The 18891-nt window shown below is 42.9% G+C and overlaps 1 long non-coding RNA gene across 1 annotated transcript; it reads right to left on the reverse strand.

The window, feature by feature from the left end:
* Positions 1-2640: 2640 nt before the first annotated feature.
* On the reverse strand, positions 2641-16678 carry LOC103693572 (uncharacterized). The gene is made up of 4 exons (XR_015633444.1): positions 16133-16678; positions 10711-10843; positions 9064-9180; positions 2641-6378 (listed from the first exon to the last, which is right to left on the reverse strand). It is a non-coding gene; the product is annotated as an uncharacterized LOC103693572 (long non-coding RNA).
* Positions 16679-18891: the final 2213 nt, after the last annotated feature.

Raw genomic sequence — 18891 nt, forward strand, 5'->3', positions numbered from 1 at the left:
TGCAGCAAGAGTGGGAATTAAAGGTTGACAAGCTAAGTTTGATCTCCAGGAGCCAGACGGTAGAAGGAGAGAACCGACACTCACTGAGCTGTCCTCTGAACTCTGTAGGAGTGCTGTGGCACATGTTCTACTGCCCACAATGCGTACACAAAATAAATGTTAAAACTGTTTTAATTTACAAAGATAAATATCTCTGTACAGTCACACATTGCTTAACTGTAGGAATCCCAGTAAATGTTTCATCAGTGACTTGTGTGGGGGACTATCACAGACATCATAAGCATCTTCTGAACTTTCGTCCAGTATTTTCATTATTTTGATGACTGTTTGGGGCCCTAAATTTGGCCAGCAGGAGATCCTCTAAGTGATTTCTATTTTCTTTGAAGGTGGACCTGTTATTCTTTGAGGCTTCCTTATTTCCTGTCACAAAATAGTTCAGGCTCAGCTTGTTCATTCCCCACCCTTGCCCTGCAGACAGTAATGAGGAAACTTTAATGGAGAACAAATGTAAAAACTAACATCTGGGGACTGAACATGTTTAGTGTTGTGTCAATCTATAGTGATTTCTGTGCCTATCATTGCTCATGCTTTAATTCCCACTCTTGCTGCAAACTTTCATGTGTTCTCTTGTCACCTTTGTAAATACTATTTCAAATGGTAAAAAAGCATTGACCTTCCGGTCCCCACTACATCTACCTATTTCCTCAATTGACTGACTTATTTTATGAACACAGCCAATCTCCAAGTGTAAATGTTGCTTTGATTTCCTCAGATGAAGTGATGAGTACCAGACCCAAGCTGTGTGGATACATAGCTTAAACTGAGTCCAGAGCATTTCCTTCTCAGTTCTAACCATCCCCAGACCTAGCCTCCTCACAATCTGATCTTCCAAGCTGACTGATTCAATCCATCTTCTCTTGGCTTCTCACTGAATTGTTCTGCTTAGCCGCATACTAACTTTGGCAATTTGTTCTAATCTTCTAGCCCTTTTCATCTCTCACTTTTTGTGTCTTCACCTGTGTCTAGCTTGTTCTCTGTACATCCTGTCTCTGTAAAACTGCCATATACACACATCACATGTCATATACCACACACCACCATCACAACCTCTCTCTAGCACCCCCCGCTCCTGTGTTGTTCTTATGTGAGTTGGGCATATCCTATCTCTGACTCATTCTGTCAAATCTTTCTCTTTCACTTTGTCTGCTCATCAATTAAGCATCACTTTCAAATATGGCTGCTTCCTTCTACAAACTAACCTTACCTTGTGTACTAAGGATATGTTTGTATTCCAGCCAGATCATACTATTATCCAGGGCATGTCTACATTCTGACTGGATCATATAGACCTACAAGGTCTTTGAATGTGGATTAAAATTCCTCTAAATCCTTCTCCTCCTTGATGCCAGTTTGTAACCTTGGGATTTTCTTACCTGTGCCCCAGCTCCCAACTAACAACTCTTGAAACAATTATTTATGAATAAATGCCTAAACCATAAGCTTGGACTTGTTCTCCAACTAGCTAGTAACTTATCTAACCCATTTATTCTAATCTATGTGTACCACATGACTGTTACCTCTCCTCAGTTTCATATGTTCATTTCCTCAGATTCCAGGTGGCAAATCTCCCATAGTTCCAGTGTCTCTACTGGAAATCCCATCTTCTATTTCCTGCCTTTTGCTAATAGGCCAACAGCTTTTTACTGATAGGTGTGCTTCCACATCGTACACAAGAGATTCTCTCTGTACTCTGTATCTTCACCATCCTCCTGCCTCTCATCCATCATCCTTGCAGCATTTCCCACTCCACAGAACCCTTCAAGGACCTGTAGTTTGGTAACTTTTCCCAAGTGGCTCTATGTATGCAGGTAAATTTATACATGGCTGGACTGGATGCTATCTATCTACAGGTAAGCCTGAGGTCCAAACCATCAAACTCACTATATGACATTCTCTTGAAGCATCTTTAGTTGTTATTTCAAAGATCCTGTGGTTGGAAGACTCCTGGAAATGGTAGAGAGTCATATTCTTCAGGAAAAAAAAAACCCATAAATGTATTGGTTAATTACTGTCTATTAAGGATGTTTAGAGAATATACCTTTAGTTTTCACAACTTTGAATACTAGAAAGCCCAGAACGTGGTGCAGGCAGATCCAGTGTCTACTGAGGACTGGATTCCTGGTTTTTAGAAAAGCCCCTTTTTTGTATTTTAAGTTTTTATTTTCTATACTGATTATGCACAGTAATGGGTTTATCAGGACATTTTCACACATGTATATGTCTTCCACTTTCATGTCCATGTTTGTTTGCCTGTTTGCTTGTGACCTAGTTAACAGAAACTTGAAGAGGAGGTTGTTACAGGACCATGATCAGTGCACCAGTGGCTACATCACTGATGATGTCTCCCCCTCCCCCAGCAGCCATCAACTGCCTATAAATACAGATAAATAAGACCACACGAATCCCCAACTTTTGTGCAAATATAGTGCAGATAGTCACAGCTACAATATTAAAGACTATAACTGTTGTGTCCTGTCTGGAAGACAGTGATCCACAACACTCCATTCCTCCCTCCAATTCTTACATATTCTTTCCATCCCCTTTTCTGCCTTATTTAGGGATAAGCATTCAACAGTCACTAATTCTCAGGACTTTAATGAGTTAAAATCACTTTCCAATGGGAAAAATAAGTTTTCCCATCCAAAGTTAACAGCACCACTAGAGTATGAGCATAAGTATGCATATCTTGAAGACAATTTGACAGGTCAACCAGATTTACAATAGCAGATAAGAATTTCTTCCTGTAGATCAGGTGCCAAATACAATCGGAAATCAATTGGTCCCCAAAATAGTCCTGCAATTATTACACCAGTGAGCACACCTTGCCTGGCCAGATGGTTTCGTTGCACACGGGGCCCATGGCTTAGGTCAATATTTTCCTCTCAGCAGCCTGCATGGCATCTTCCAGCACTAGGAGAGCCAGTAGAAATAGGAAGAAGTTTCCCTGTCTTGCACCAAAGCATGTGGGAGATCGTCTTCATGTTGTTTCCTCACATGACAGAGTCCAGAGAGGGACAAGAAGGAGAGGGAGATGACTAGAAAGGAAAACTTTTAGATCTTTTCTCCTAAGGGTGCTAACCTCACCCTTAGGAGTAGGAACCCACACTCATGACCTCATTGCTTTCTGAAGGCTTTTACTTCATGTGCCATCGAATCAGGGCTTAAAATCTCAACATACAAATTTGTGTGTTTTTTTTTTCTTTTCTATTTTTTGGAGCTGGGGACCGAACCCAGGGCCCTGCGCCTGATAGGCAAGCGCTCTACCACTGAGCTAAATCCCCAACCCTCAACATACAAATTTAAGGAGGACACAAACATTCACTCCACAGTAAATGGCAAAAGAGCAGAAATAGAGGATGCTGAGAGAAATTGCATAATTTTGCTTGAGGCTGGCTCTGGCTGTGCCTTTTCAGCAGTCTCATTCATATGCCCCCTTTGAAGTGTGTATGTGAGTTACTGCTCCCCAGCCTAACCTACAGCCAACTTTATTAGACTTCTAGTCTCTGAAGAACACAACTACTTTCCCACTTTATTGAAGGCTTCCCTCCAAATTCAATGGTATTCTTGTACTTTTTCCATTTTGAAGAAAGAACTGCATTCCGGGGATTAGCAGGCCCAGTTTTGTCTCAACCCACCCTTGGTCAATAATCTGCTCTTGGACCCTTACTCAGTAACCTCATGACTGTCTTTATTTAGTCTTTACCACATGGCTAGGTAAGAATCATAAATCCAACTCTAAAGTCCCCAGACCAGACCTGGCAGGTAGAGCCACATCCATCCACCTGGGCCAAAGTTATTCTATTTCCTCCAGCTCCACATGAATAAGGAGACCTGTGAAATATTTATTCTGGAAGCAAAATTAAAATTAAGCTAATAGGAAAGGAGAGGGGATGATTGAATTTTGTTATTGCCTTTCCTGGCTCCCTCTGTTGCTTGGAGAGAGCCATTAGACTTTATTCGTGCTGGTCATTTTCAAATATTCATGCTTACATTAAAGCCAAAAGAAAAGTCAAGGCTGGCTCCAGATGAAACATCTCTCTGCCTGGAAAAGGAGTGCTTTGTTCCAGAGCCATAACTGGCCCAGCCCTGCAGAGCAAACTTGCACAATAAAGGAAGGCTAAAAGTTAAACACTGAGGACCAGGTCAAGAAAGAGCCCAGCAGAGCTGGGGGCTCTTTCAGTTGGTAAAGTTTGGGAAGAGCCCCACAGAAGATCTAGTAAGTGTTTAGTTTGTCAGTGGCAAGAGGTTGGCCTTTGAGATCTCCTAACCCTTAATTCCACAACTTAGATTGAGTTGGCAGTGCATTATTAGAATTGCACTAATAAAGCTTATAAAAGTACTGAAGATTATGCTATTCAAGGGAGAAGAAACAAAAAAAAAAAAAAAGGACTCCACTTAGGCCTAGATATCCACTGTGGCCCTGCATTGTGTAGACACCATGCTCAAGAAAAGAGCAGAAGATATAATTCCCACTTACAAAGGATGCCCAGACAGCAGTGTGCCAATTGGTCCACACTGGTCCACAAGAGTAGATCATTAAATATTCAGAAAATTCTCAAGCAGACTGCTAAACTGTTGTCAGCTAGAGACTGAGTGTGAAAGGGGTGTGGAAGCCATGACGTTAGATAAACACTACGAACTGGGACTTTGTTTCTCAGACCCCTTCCAGTATACAGAAACACTTCTCAAGGAGGAAATGATGGGTTTAGAAGGAATGTAATGAATAACATAAGGCAGGACAAATAAGACAGGTGCACACCTCTAATCCCAGCACTCGAGAGGTAGGATCTCTGTGAGTTCAAGGCCAGCCTGGTCTACAGAGCAAGTTTCAGGGCAGCCAGGACTACACAGAGAAACTTTGTCTTAAAAAAACAGAAAAGAAAAGGAGGAGGAGGAGGAGGAGGAGGAGGAGGAGGAGGAGGAGGAGGAGGAGGAAGAGGAGGAGGAGGAGGAAAGGAAGAAGGGAAGGAAGGAAGGAAGGAAGGAAGGAAGGAAGGAAGGAAGGAAGAAAAAAGAAAAGGAAGGGAAGGAAGGAGAACGGACAACACGTTGGCTTAAGGCCAGTCTCTGGAAGCAAGCAAAGTCCCTTAGAGTCATGAGAAGGCTGCGGCTGAGATCAGGACTTGAGGAAAGGGAAGTAAAACTAGCTTCGGTGTCTCATTTAGCTATCTGTGGACGCCATGCTGAGGTTCCCACCAACTGGGACCACCCCATCTCCCTGCTCACTTTCTCGGAAAAGGCAAAGGAAATGAGAGAAGCTCCTGACACAAAAGTCTGGCTTTCAGAGATGGAAAGGTCTGGAAGATTAGGCAACACCACCCCTTACTTTCAAAACATAAGATGACTCCAAAGCTATACCGCCAGTGGGACTCGGCTAGTGTCTCGCCCATTTCCCCTACATGTGGCACATGCTGTGTTTTTCTTGATCCTGGCCATTCCTCCTGTGCTACCTCCAGGGTGATTACAGAGACAGGAAGCAGGGAAGAATTGAAGCTGATTAATCCCCTTCTCCCATCCAGCACGCATGGAGGGGAAAGTGCTATTTTTCCTAAATTGAGTTCCAAGCTCTGATATTTCACTCGCAACCTTTCCTCCCCAGGAGACTACCAAAGAAATTAACTGGTGATTTCAATTCCTTCCAGATGGAAAAAAAATGTTGATGTCATCCTGAGCCCCGGCCTCTGTGAGAGTTGTTTTATTCTGCCTCATATAAAGGGGCAGCCTAGTCGGAGGTGTCAGAGTTGGAATGAGTCCCTGAGACCAAACAGGCCCCTCTGGAGCTGTTCCCTCCATGACAGGGTTGCACCTCTCACACTGAGAAAAGAAACTTGTGCTGAGGCTGCAGCAGCTGTGTCTTCTCAGGGACTAGACGACTGGGTTTCATACTGGCCATCCAACCCTTGTCATCAACATTAAACTCACATTATGTTTTAAGATGAGAGATTCTTATTAAGCCAAAGTAAATAGGACCTTAGTGAGAGAACAGCTCCATGCTGGTCCCCGGAGGCATGGCTGGAATGTATAGTTTATTGTCCTGTTGCCTGTCTGATTGCAGCTCTGATTGCAACAGGGGAATAGCAAGTCTACCTGGTCAACCAGGCCTTTCCTTGGCAACAGAACGACGGGCGTTTCCTTTGAAGGGACATTCCCGAGGTCCTAGTCAGTGGAAGAGAGGGTGTATCATTCCAGGTCAGCTCTCAAGATCTTACTTTGTTTCTTCTAGTTATAAAACAGATGCCATGGGCCAGTTCATCACCCATAGATACGTCCAGATGGTGCTTTCCCCATACTCGGGAAAATGACAGGAACCATAGAGACCTAGAAGAAATCAATACTGAACACATTTTCTAGACGGTTAGCCTGTAACCACTCACTCACTCGCCCCTGGACAGCAGCTCCTTCCTGATATGCAAGCTTCACAGCTCTGCCGGGTGGTTTTGTGAGACAAGGTCTCTCTGTGTGCAGCCCTAATTGTCCTGGAGCAATGTAGACCAGGCTAGAACTCCTGCCTCTGCCTCCCTAATGCTGGGATCAAAGGGATGTGTTACTATGCACAGCCCAAAGTTTTAGTTTTAAAATCAGTATAGTATCGACTGAGCCTGAATTCCCTCTGCATTCCAACTTACTAAGAAACTGAAACCCCACGAAATTAAGAAATTGCTCAAATCCATTGCTATTGGATGGTAGAGTTTGAATGTCTCCTCCAGCCTGACTCTAGTCATAGGATTTTACTTTAGTGACTGCATTAGTTACTTTTCAAAGTACCTGACTGAAGCAACTAAAAGAAAAAAAATATGGGTTTTTTTTTTCTGTTTGGTTTTATTTCGTTTTGGGCTCCTGGTTTTACGGGATTAAGTTCTTTCCAGTAGCAAGGCATGGTGGTGGGAACAGGAAGCAACTGGTCACATTGTATCTGTAGTCAAGAATCAAGCAGAGCTAAGTCCTAGTTTCACCTGGAGTTCTCCCTTTTCCCTTTTACTCAGTGAGAGCCCTAGTCCATGGGATTGTACTACCCACAGTTCAGGAATGTCTTCCTTCCCCAGTTAAACGTCTCAGGAACTCCCCTCCCCCGAGAGATATATCTATTCTAAATCCATTTAACTGTTTTTTTAAGATTTATTTGTTTATTTATTTAATGTATGTGAGTACAGTATCACAGTCTTCAGACACACCAGAAAATCCCATTACAGATGGTAGTGAGTCACCATGTGGTTGCTGGGAATTGAACTCAGGATCTCCAGAAGAGCAGCCAGTGCTCCCAACCTCTGAGCCATCTCTCCAGCCGCTAAATCCAATTAACTGATAATGGAGAATGGCCATCTCAGAAAGTTATAATGCAACCTCATCTATGGACAGAAGAAGATGTGATGTGGTAGGCGGGCAGCTGTTTCTCTGTATTCTTCTGCATTGAGAGCCTATTTAACAAGGAGACAACCCTAACCTCCGTGGGTTAGAATGATTTTTCTACATCCCTTCAGGATTCTGAGGATGAGGTCGCAAATAGGGAGAGTGTACATTTTCATCCTCCTGTCCTGCTTCTTCTGTTGTATAATTGTGTGTTCATTTTCATTCTCAAAAATTTTCTTGGTTGACTTTAAAACCATCACAAGACTCAGGCTGTTGTTGGATCAGAGACTAACATCAGAGAGTTGGTACACGAATATAAAAAGGATCTCACAAATTTACCCATTTTTACAGACAGAAAACTTCGACAATATAGCAGAATGTGTACTGAAGGTGATGGGACAGGGAAGGAAGACGGAGATTGCTGGGCAGACTTGGATAGGTACAGCATCCAGAGAGTGATGTTGACAACAAGGCACATGCCTGAGCAGCAAAGAGTGACTGGCATGGCCTTGATAACGGAAGCACATCTTTATCAGTGCTATTGTTTTCTCTTGTGTTCTGCCTGCATGTATGTCTACCCATGTGCATGCCTGATACTCTCAGAGGCCAGAAGAGGGTGTCAGAACCCCTGGAACTGGAGAAAAAGACAACAGTTGGGCTTCAATGTAGGTCCTGGAAATTGAACCTGTGTCCCTCTGGACCAGCAGACTGAAAATGGGATTTGGAAAACACATATCCACCATCATAAGCTTTGAGATCATTATAATTTTTGATATTAGCAAATGGGACTTTTAACCTTGAATAATATTCGTCTTTAATGATGAAAGAAGTTGGCAATTCAGATAGCTGGATAACTCGGTGAACTAGTATTTTGCAAGTGACCACAATATAATGTTACAAATAAATACAAATCAATAAAAGGATCTTTCCAAGTTCAAGATTAACCAATGGATCTCAACAGAAGGAAGAATCAATGTACTATCCATTTCACATTGTAATTAACCTTTCAAACGCTTAGTACATTTTGGTATTTCATCAATGGACTGTTTATTGAACATCTCAGCTTTAAATTTTTAAAAACATATAAGGTAGTTGTAGATATCACCCAAATCAAATCTCTTTAGAGTTCTCTGCAATTTTTGAAACTGCAAAAGAGTCTGAGACTAAAACATTTGGGTTAGAATACTTAAGAGGAAGGTATATGAAGGTTTCATGAAATCTGAACATGGATTTATCTTGTAATACTGTTCCTTCCTAGCTTGTCCCCCAAGAGGATTCAGAGGACATTCGTGTTACCTAGTCTATAAGAAAAACATGCCTAAGGGGTGTTTTTATGAAACACCTCTTCTTATGTGCCGTCTAACTGGTCCAAATAATTCCAGAGTAAGGCAGTGAGTTGAGCTAAGTGTTAATTCCTTATGAATTCAGTGTGAATGATTGGATCTTGGAGTGGAAGAATTCAAGAGGCAGAATTAATCACCAAAACCAAAGGGGATATAGTCTCAGTCACAGGCAATAGGACCAAGGCAGTAAGCGTAATGGTGGGAAAGAAAGAATCTACTATTGTCTGGTAGCTCACTTCGGTGGCTTTATTAGTCACCACTGCAGTGGCCCTAAAGCTTAAGAGATGGACAGTACAGTCTACTGGGGTCTCACCTTGTAAATTCAGAGGAGTTTCAGGTTTGTTCAACCAAACTGAGTGGAATCTGTACAATAGAGATATGTGGCCATTCAACCAATTTCCCACTCTTCAGTAGTTCATAGATTCGGGACCTTAAAGGAAGAGAAGCCTCAGCATCTTGAGGAAGTACCCAGAATGCAGTAAGCACTGTAGATTACTTATCATGTCTCTAACCTTCCTTCCTGACACATGCCCTATAACAAATAACAGTTAAACCACACACAATAAAAATATGCATTGTATGTTAGAGCTATCCATCTGCCTTGTTAACCAAAAAGTCACATAAAATTGACTATTAGTTTGAGTACTAAATTATTAATACCTAATGTGGTTTAATATAAAAGTATAGTTCCTTAGGTGATTAGAAATGTCTCAAAGTGAATCAAGAATCAAGAATTAGGAGGTGGCGAGGTCGTTCAATGGTTAATATCACTGGCTAGGGGTGGCCTCCCAGCACCCACATGGTGGCTCACAACCATCTCTAACTCTATTTCAAAGAAATTCTAAGATTTTTCTCTGACTTGCAGAGGTATACACACACACACACACACACACACACACACACACACACACACACACACACAGGCAAAACACTATTAATAGAAAACAAGAATAAAGTAAAAGATGGGAGGAGGGGTCTGCCTCCAAAGCTAGGCACTGAGATGAGCTAAAAGTTCATTCTTGTGTTTAGAGGCATAGATTAAGAGATATGTCTGTGATATGCCTCCTTCCTGTCAGGCCCTGGGCCAAGGTACAGAAGAAATAACCAGAGAGAGCTTTTGGTCCTCATGAAAATTCCTTTAAAAGACAGGAAGGAAAGCTGCCCTTGGGAGCCCTTCCATCCACAGTTTGTCCTCCGCCTCATCCAAATTGAACTGTGACCAAGAATCTCATCCAAGGCTCCTTTTCACTGCTCTGTTTTTCCTGGAGAAACCAGTTTTGTCTCAGCAGCGGCAGCAGCAACTCTGAATGTGTTGAGTGCTTGTGCTAATCAGCAATCTGGCACCCGTTTACTGATTCTTTGCTCTGATTATTTATTATTTATACAGTGTGGTAAGCGCAGATGGCATTTTGCAAAGCGTGGACCTGGGAGAACGAAACCTCGGCCTTGAGGCTTTGACTGTCTGATTTAGACATAAACAAAGCACTGAGTGAATGGTGAGCCGTCGCCACCTCCCTTTGACGATGCTGAGGAGCAAGGGAAAAATTGGAAGGCCAAGAAAAAGAAGTTTTACAGAGGGATTTGAAGGAGGGAAAAGGAACATGAGAATGTGGGCTATTCCAAGAAATACAGAGAAGAGGATTCCAACCCAGGGTGTTAAGAAGGAAATAGAGGGCACAGTGGGGGAGAGTCACAGGAAAAAGAAAAACAGAGATTTCATTTTATATATATTGCAGATGGCTCAGTGGTGAACAACACTGACTGCTCTTCCCCAAGGTCCTGAGTTCAATTCCCAGCATTCACATGGTGACTCACAGCTATCTGTACTGGGATTGGATTTCCTCTTTTAGTGCCTATATTTACTTCCTTTTTGTGCATATGTGTGCGCATGCATATGCCACAGCAGGAATCTGGCAGTCAGAGGACAACATCCAGTAATTGGTTCTCTTCTTCCACTTACATGGGTTCCAAGGATCAAATTCCTGCTGTCCAGCTTGCTGGCTTAGTAGTTGTCAGCAGATGTCCTTACCTGCTGAGCCATTTCATTGACCCAGGTTTTGTCTTTAGATTGGAGAGATGAAAGACAGGAATGTCTGGAAAATAATATTAAAGGTTATGAATGAAGGTGACAAGGTCAAAGACTAGTGTTGACTTCTGGATAAGAAAGAAAAGATTTGATTAAACTGAGAAGACTCAGAAACATTCTATGAGAAAAGTGGAAAGCTCAGGAGATGAGAGTTTATTAAGATTCATCTCTCTCTCTCTCTCTCTCTCTCTCTCTCTCTCTCTCTCTGTGTGTGTCTCTCTGTGTCTCTGTGTGTGTGTGTGTGTATGTGTGTACCAATTATGTACAACACATACATACAACCCTAAAAGTCCAGAAAAGGGTATTGGGTTCTCCAGAGATAGAACTGCCAGCATTTGTGAGCTGCCTAAGATGGGTTCTGGGAGATACCTAAGGTGGGTGCTGAACTCATGTCCTCTAGAAGAATAGCAAAGGCTGTTAACCATCAAACCATCTCTCCAACCCCACAGTGATGAGATTTTTAACATCAAGATCAAGGTCCTGGCCACTTCTATTGAGCTCTGCTCCTGACCTTGCCATTTTGGGTTAGAAATATTCTCTTACCAGTTTACTCAGAGACCCATACTTTCAATCTCTTACTCAAACAAATAAATTTCACAAGATGCTGAATAGAAACAGGGATTTAGATGTAGTGATCCAGTGGTTGACAATAACAGGGTAAGGTCAGGCATAGTGGCACACACCTGTAATCTCAGTGCACAGGAAATGGAGGCAGGAGAATCAGTTCAGGACCAGACTCGGTTATATAGAAAGTTTGATGTCAGCCTGGGCTACATTAGACTGTGCTTAAAGAAAAACCACCAATAACAACAACAAATGAAGGGGATAAAAAAATAGGTCATATAAGCATTGACCATTAAGAGGTAGACCAGTTGTCTTAGTGTGATACAGTATAGATTCTAGACAGAAATAAAGGTATTTCAGTAGATAATGAGACTTTATCAGTAAAGGAAAATGTCAGGAAGAGAAAATGGTGAGTAAGCCATTTTTAAGAGCAGAACTTCAGAGTACACAAAGCAAACGTGGACAGGAATAAAAGGAGAAATGGGTAAATCCATAATCAAAGTCAGAGATTTTAACTTTTCTCAGCACTGATGAAGCTTGCCAAAAAATTAGTAGAGACAGAAGTGGTTTGAAAAATATATTGAGCACATTGGCCAAATAAATATACTATTTACCCAGCCTCTTCAGAATACATGACCTTTTAGAGAATGGGTGATTCTCTAGCCCTAAATCATGTACATTTTGCCTTAATTAAATGATGTTATAAAGTGTTCCTCCTGTCTCAGGTTCTCATGTCAAGATCACATTATAGTTCACTTGCTTCTGTGACAAATTGTTCTGGTTTTAAGTACAGATTCTAGGTTTTCTTTACAAGGCTTGGGAAATGCTCCCTCTGTCAAACCTACAGATTTTCTTTGTGATTGAATTGTACTGAGGTTCTGTGCTGCTAATGTTAATGGTACTGCTGGAAATAGAGAACAGAGAAAATTCATCGCCTAATGACTTTCTCTACCCAACTACAAGACATTCTGTCCTTGAGACATGAAGACCTGGGTCTTGACTTCTTATCCAGTAGCTCCACTTTCCTGATCTGTCTCTGTGAGTCACTTTCCTTATCTGGACACTCCCAGGGTTACAGTGTTTGACTGAAACAATTGTTTGACTAAAAAATGTTTATCAAAACTATGAAGCACTATTGAGAAATTTTTAATTTAAGTGTTTTTTAATTTGCTAGTGTTTGCACTGTATTCCTAAGAAAAGGCGTTTGGGACCAGTACCCCGCTTCTGATTACAAATACAAGTCAGCCAAACATTTTGTGAGTTGAAACTATATAATAGAAAAATACAAGAATACAAGTTGGAAAGTTTATTGTGAAATAAAATCGGTAAGAATATTTGATTTCATGTGCCAGGGCAGATTATAAAAGGTATAACTGCCACAATTGAAAGTTTACCTAAGGAGGGAACACAGGGAAAGTTTGGGAATAAGCTTTGGAAATGTGGAATAGGGTGTTGGATGACATTGATCCTACAGAAAGTTGTGGCTAGCTGCCTAGGAATGTCCTACCATGCCAACAAACTTTGATCTAGAGATATAATTCCCTAAACCTGTTTCTCCATCTGAGAGCCTAAGGTAATAATAAAAACCACCCGCCACTGTCCAGGGGCTGAATTAATGTTTACAAATGCTCAGGGCAATTGGGAAGGTCAAGGGTTTATGGCTCCAGCACACTACTTAGAAAAGTCAAGGAACCATCAGAGAATTGGAATGTCTCTCTAGCCCTTTGTGAGATCTCTCTTTTGTCTTATAAAGGAAGAAAAGCAAGGCAGAAAATTGCTCTCCAGTCTTTAAGTCCTCTTTCACAGTCACTCTTCCAAAGGAGGAGGCTGGAATTCGATGTCTCAGGTCCCTCCCTCAGTTCACATCCTTCCCTAGAAACGTGACTGGGGAAGAAGAAAGGCTGGGGTTTGGGGAGTTGGTTGCAGGTCTGGCAAGCAGATGCGCTTCTATCTCTTGTTCTACCTTGGACTTCTTGCAAATCACAGACCCACTCTGCTTCCTCCCCAGCACAACCAGGAGGAAAATGCCGCTCTCTGGGAGGTCGAGTGAAAATTAATGAACTGTGCTTTCTTGGAGTTCTCCACTGGCACTCCAGAGTTTCTGCAGGGATTGGCTGGACACTTCTGGACCTTACATCTTTCTATCCCATGACCTTAACACTTTCCCAACGGAAATGAATACAAAAAAAGATCTCAAAAGTTTACAGATCACTAAGGTTTGGAGATTCTGGGAGCATTCTTGAAGCTTTGTATCACACACACACACACACACACACACACACACACACACACACACACACTTTCCACCTTCCTCTTTCAATCTGTGATACTTTTGCTCTGTGATTCTTTGGTTCTCACTTTGGCCTTTTCTGGTTCTCTACCTCATTTCCCTCAGGCATCCTGAACTTGTGAAAATGAAGTTCATTTAGCAGAGAGGTAATAAAGTAAGTCACCTTGCACCCTCTCCGGAAAGTTATAAAAAAAATCTTTAAATAAAGGCTCTGTCAGGCTCTATAGCACCCAGCACCACCACCACCCCCATCATGGTCACAAGCCCCGCCCCCATCTCCCCTGCTTCCTTCTCATTGGGTCACGAACAAGTTACACTGTTTTTCTCTAGCCTCCTATTCCCCTTTTTTGGGGGGGTTTTGTTCTCTTCTTCCTCGTTGCTACTGTCTCTTGCTCCATCTCAAAAACATGAGTTGCCCCCAGCCCCCACCCCCTACAAGCACCACTTCCACCCCCTCACCCCATCCCCACCTCCACCCCCATCCCCATCAGACTGAACCACCAAAAGATGTGCAGGTCGCCTGCTACAAAAGCACACATCAGTTCTGAAAGGGGATAAATATGATAGGGGCATGATTATAACAGTGCACACTTGTTAACCAGGAAAATCCAGCAGGAGGTGGGGGCTGGGAGAGAGGGAAACTTGAGAATAGAAGCTGACTGGGTAGGAGCCCCTAGGGGGAACGCAGAAGGGGGGCCCTCTAGCAGCCACCATCAATTATATGGGCTGGTTTTGTTTTGTTTTGTGAGGTCTGAACTGAGGCTCAGCTGATGGGGCAGGGGTGGCTAGTGGGTGAATAAGGGATTTTAACCAAACCAGTGACTCTGAATGGAAGCCTTGGGCTCAGTTGACCGGGCTTCAGCAGAGAGAGAGCTTGAAAAGAGGGCCTTCGGGCAGTGAGAAGGAAAGGGGGAGGAGGAACTGGGTGGAGGCTGGGGGAGAAGATTTTGAAGTGGGAGGGGTAGGGGAAGGAGGAGCGGAGTACAATGGTGGGGAAAGGAGGCCAGCTCTGAGCTCTCACAGCTCACAATGTGTCCCATGTGGTCTCTTTATCTCAGCCTTTCAGGGGTCAATACAGGGGGCTTTTTATTTTCAACTCTAACTATATAGCTACCCCACCTCCTCATCTCACACAGCTTAACCACACACACACTCACGCACGCACGCACGCACGCACGCAAACCTAGAAGTAAGTGTGAGATAGTTACCGACATTTTAAAAACATCTGAAAAGTTGTTCCTGTCGGACAGCACTGCTTGGTTTTTCATCGGTCCCATGCTTCAGGGGCACTCACTCCACACTATTTGACACTTCTCTCTGCCCCTCCCTTCCAGCCTGTCTCATCCCTTTCTCCAGAATACATCCTTCCATCTCCCACCTTCGTAGATGCCCCACAAAGTCAAGAGAAGCTGAAGGCCTTGTTTATTTGTGACAGAATCTCAATATGTAGGTAAGGCTATCCTCAAACTCACAATCCTCCTGCCTCAGCCTCTTGAATGAGGTATAGTATAGTATACATGTACATCACCATGTCCTTCTGTAAGAAGGTTCTTGAATCTTTGAAAAGTAAAAACATCATAATAGAATTATTTTCAATCAACAAGGTTAAAAATAAAAGATTAGAACCAACCCACGCTTAAACATTATGATATATATATATACATATATATATATTTTATATTTTATGGTTCTATGTATATGGGTGTTTTGCCTGTATGGAAGCATATGTACTACTACTTGCATGCCTGTGTCTGTAGAGGTCAGAAGAGGGCACCAGAACCCCTGTAACTAGAATTTGGATGGTTATGAGCCACCATGTGGATGCTACAAACTGAATCTGGTCCCCTGCAAGAGCAGCAAGTGGTCTTGACCACTGAGCATCTCTAGCCTACAAATAAATACGCTTGAAGGTGGGCTTCCCTAAAATAATTAATACTCAAAGGAACAAATCCCTTTTCCATGTGTTCGTGTGATTGAAGCAAGCCATAGGCTCTGAGCCTTCAGTCGAACAGATTTATAATTTACCTATTTTCCCAACAACATTATTACATGGATTCCCATTGGGTGCTTGCATCTAAAAGAGTGAAACATTCTTAAACAAGGGTAAAGGCTTTTAAAACTGTATGCAGATTTGGATTCGGTAGCTTGGAATGGGGCTGTGTGTGTGTGTGTGTATGAGAGAGAGAGAAAGAGAGAGAGAGAGAGAGAGAGAGAGAGAGAGAGAGAGAGAGAGAGAGAGACTGATTCAACTATTTAAGACTACAAATTTCCCTTCTGATGGATTAAAGTGATATTAGTCCAAAAAAAAAAAATCATTCTCTGGGGCAAATGGGTTGTGACCAGATCCATTCCTGATAGTGAAGCCATGGTTGAAAGTGAGATAAATCTCAACCTCTTGTTACCAAGAAATGAAAAACAAGGCGAGCGAAACTGAAATCATACCCTGCAGTTGCTTATTCCAGGCGCTCTCCCTATGAGCATCTCACTCTGTTGCATGAGGGAAATGAGGTTCCTCTGTCCCAAGCAACTTGGTCAAGTCACACACCAAAAAATGGCAGAGCCAGCCCTTCTCCCAGGGTTGAGTGGCCTGAGGTGGCATGGCATCTTGAGTATGAGGATGAAAGGGAGAGATCAGTCCAGAATGAGAGACCCCCCTGTCAGTCACAGAAGGCACTCCTCAGACTTCTTCCTGCATTCGCAGTCAATGAGCTGTGGGGCTGGCATCTCGTTGGGTGCCTTCTCCTTGAGGGCTGTAACTTTCATCTCTCACAGAGCATCTTGTCTCTGCCTCCTAGCCCAGCTTGCCACGCCCAGCACAGTGTTCCACCGCTGGCCCAGAAGGTAGATAGGTATCGCCTTCCTGTCTCATTCTGGGCAGGGTAATGAGCGTTAACTTTCAAGTCTTACAATGTGAGAGAATCAGTTCAACTTCTCTCTGTTCCACGTCTCCATGTCCAGGGTGCAGCCCGTGTGACCTTCCTTCGATAACTGAGGAAGATATAAGGATATAAAAGACATAAAGGCAGGGGCGAGGGGTGGTTCCTGATAGCTCCTTGGGGAGCTATGTCAGTCACGTCGTCAATGTTTAATGTCCCACCTCTGCTGCATGATGTGTATTCTCCCCTCAGAGTCAGAATTACTACCTCTGTCTCCTGACTTCAGTGAAGGTCTTCAAGGGCAGAGGCAGACCTTCCTGAATCGTTTCCACCCGCAACCAGCTGAAGCCCCGTGTGATGTGCTCAGTGACTGAGATCAGAATCTTTGGGGTTTGCAGTCTCAATTTTTCTTGATCGCCATTTCCTATCCTCCCCTCCTCTTGTGAGACTCTGGTTTCCGGATTTCCCCAGCTTCAGAGCTTAGACTCACTCACTGGACAGCCATGCTAGGCTACCTACATCTTCCTTGGCAACTGACAGATTTTTACCAGCCGCTCTGCGGAGCTGGTTTTCTACTCCCAGGGCATACCTTATGCTGTTGTATTTTAGGTCCGTGTTTGTGCTAATTTGGCAAACTCAAGCTTGTCTTAACTGCTGTTTACCAAGCTTTTGGCAATTTCCCAAGATTATGGTCAGTCTAAAAGCCCTCCATCCACCCACTTTTATTCCAGTTCCCACTTTCTTCTTCCCAAAGGAAAAGAAAACTCAGATTCCCAAGTTGATTACGACCTGCTCGCCACTTAAAATCTAGTTGTGTGGAACCCTCCTCTGCACAGGCTTGTCCACACTCTTGGCCTGAATGAGCTACTCCTTGACCTCGCCTTCCCCACTCTCTCTGCAGCCTTTAGTGCTGTGGTCACCGCCTGCCCCTCCCCCCACCTCCCCAGCCCTCACTCCAGTATTTCCCCATTTTTATTCTGTGTGATTCCATTTCCCTGGAACTGCTATTTCTCCATTTGGACATTTCTTGTCTGAATCTCAAGATCAGCCTCTGCATTAATTTTCCTTGGAAATGACTTTCATTGCCCGTAGCATCCGCTAGGGTCTTACATCAGGGCCCTGCTCACAACAGTCTAATGGGTTTTCCCACATTTCTGTCTTACTAGTCATTAAAGTACCTCAAATTGAATTTGTCTCTTTCCCCAAACACTCATTTTCTTTAACTGATTTTAAGCCTGCTCTGCACCCTGCCAGTATCACCCCACATCAGCCCTGAACTTTATGATTCCATCAGATCCAGTCTGTCCTCTCTCTTATACACAAACTATTGCAATTAATCAATTCAGATAATTTTCTTAAGGTGCACTGTTCTACTCAAAGCATTATCCACTATTTACCAAATGAAGCCTCAGTTAGCTCACGTAGTGTTCAAAGCCTTCCTTAACTGAACCCCAACTTCGTGGTCCCTCTATCCTATTTGCTTCAAACAAATAAATCGCTCTAGTGAACATGTTATTCACATAAATTCCCAAACACTTAAATGTTTTTTTTTATATCCGCACAATTAATTGTTCCTGTCCTTCTACCTGCCTGGCACAACCATTACCCTCTCAGCCTGAATTTCCTTCCAATTCTAATTCAAAATCTATTAGATGAAATGTCTTGGACTTTCTTAATCTAAAGTAATATTTCTCCATAAAGTCCCTTTAATGCCCAAAAACATCTAATAGTTTTTCAAATTATGCAGGTTATCAAAATTATCATTTTGTGTTAAAATATTTGGTTTTTTTGTTGTTTCTTTGTATTTTGAATCTGGACACCCTCCACCCCAATTGGCACCGAGCCAATGGTTCATAAATGTTGCCTGTGCCCTTGGGGGGTTTCATGGAGTTATAAATGTCACTTGCCTCCATAAATTGAATCTCACACCTGCATGTTCATGAGAGCACACGCCACAAACAGGTTTAACTCTGCGCAAGTGTAAATGAATAGTCTATTGTACTTCCCAAGCAAATACTGTGTATAGGTTCCTGTGGTGGCTTGAATGAAATTAGCCTCATAGGCTCATATGTTTGGACATTTGCTTCCCAGTTGATAGAACTGTTTGGGAAGGATTAAGAAGTGTGACCTTAGGGTTTGGGGATTTAGCTCAGTGGTAGAGCGCTTGCCTAGCAAGCACAAGGCCCTGGGTTCGGTCCCCAGCTCTGGAAAAAAGAAAAAAAGAAAAAAAAAAAGAAGTGTGACCTTGTTGGAGAAGGTGTGTCACTGGGGGCAGACTTTGAGGTTTCAAAAGACTCCTGCTATTTCCAGTGTGTTCTCGGCCTC

The sequence above is a fragment of the Rattus norvegicus genome, chromosome 11, assembly GCF_021556685.1.
Source record: "Rattus norvegicus strain SHRSP/BbbUtx chromosome 11, alternate assembly SHRSP_T2T, whole genome shotgun sequence".
Classification (NCBI taxonomy): Eukaryota; Metazoa; Chordata; class Mammalia; order Rodentia; family Muridae; genus Rattus; species Rattus norvegicus.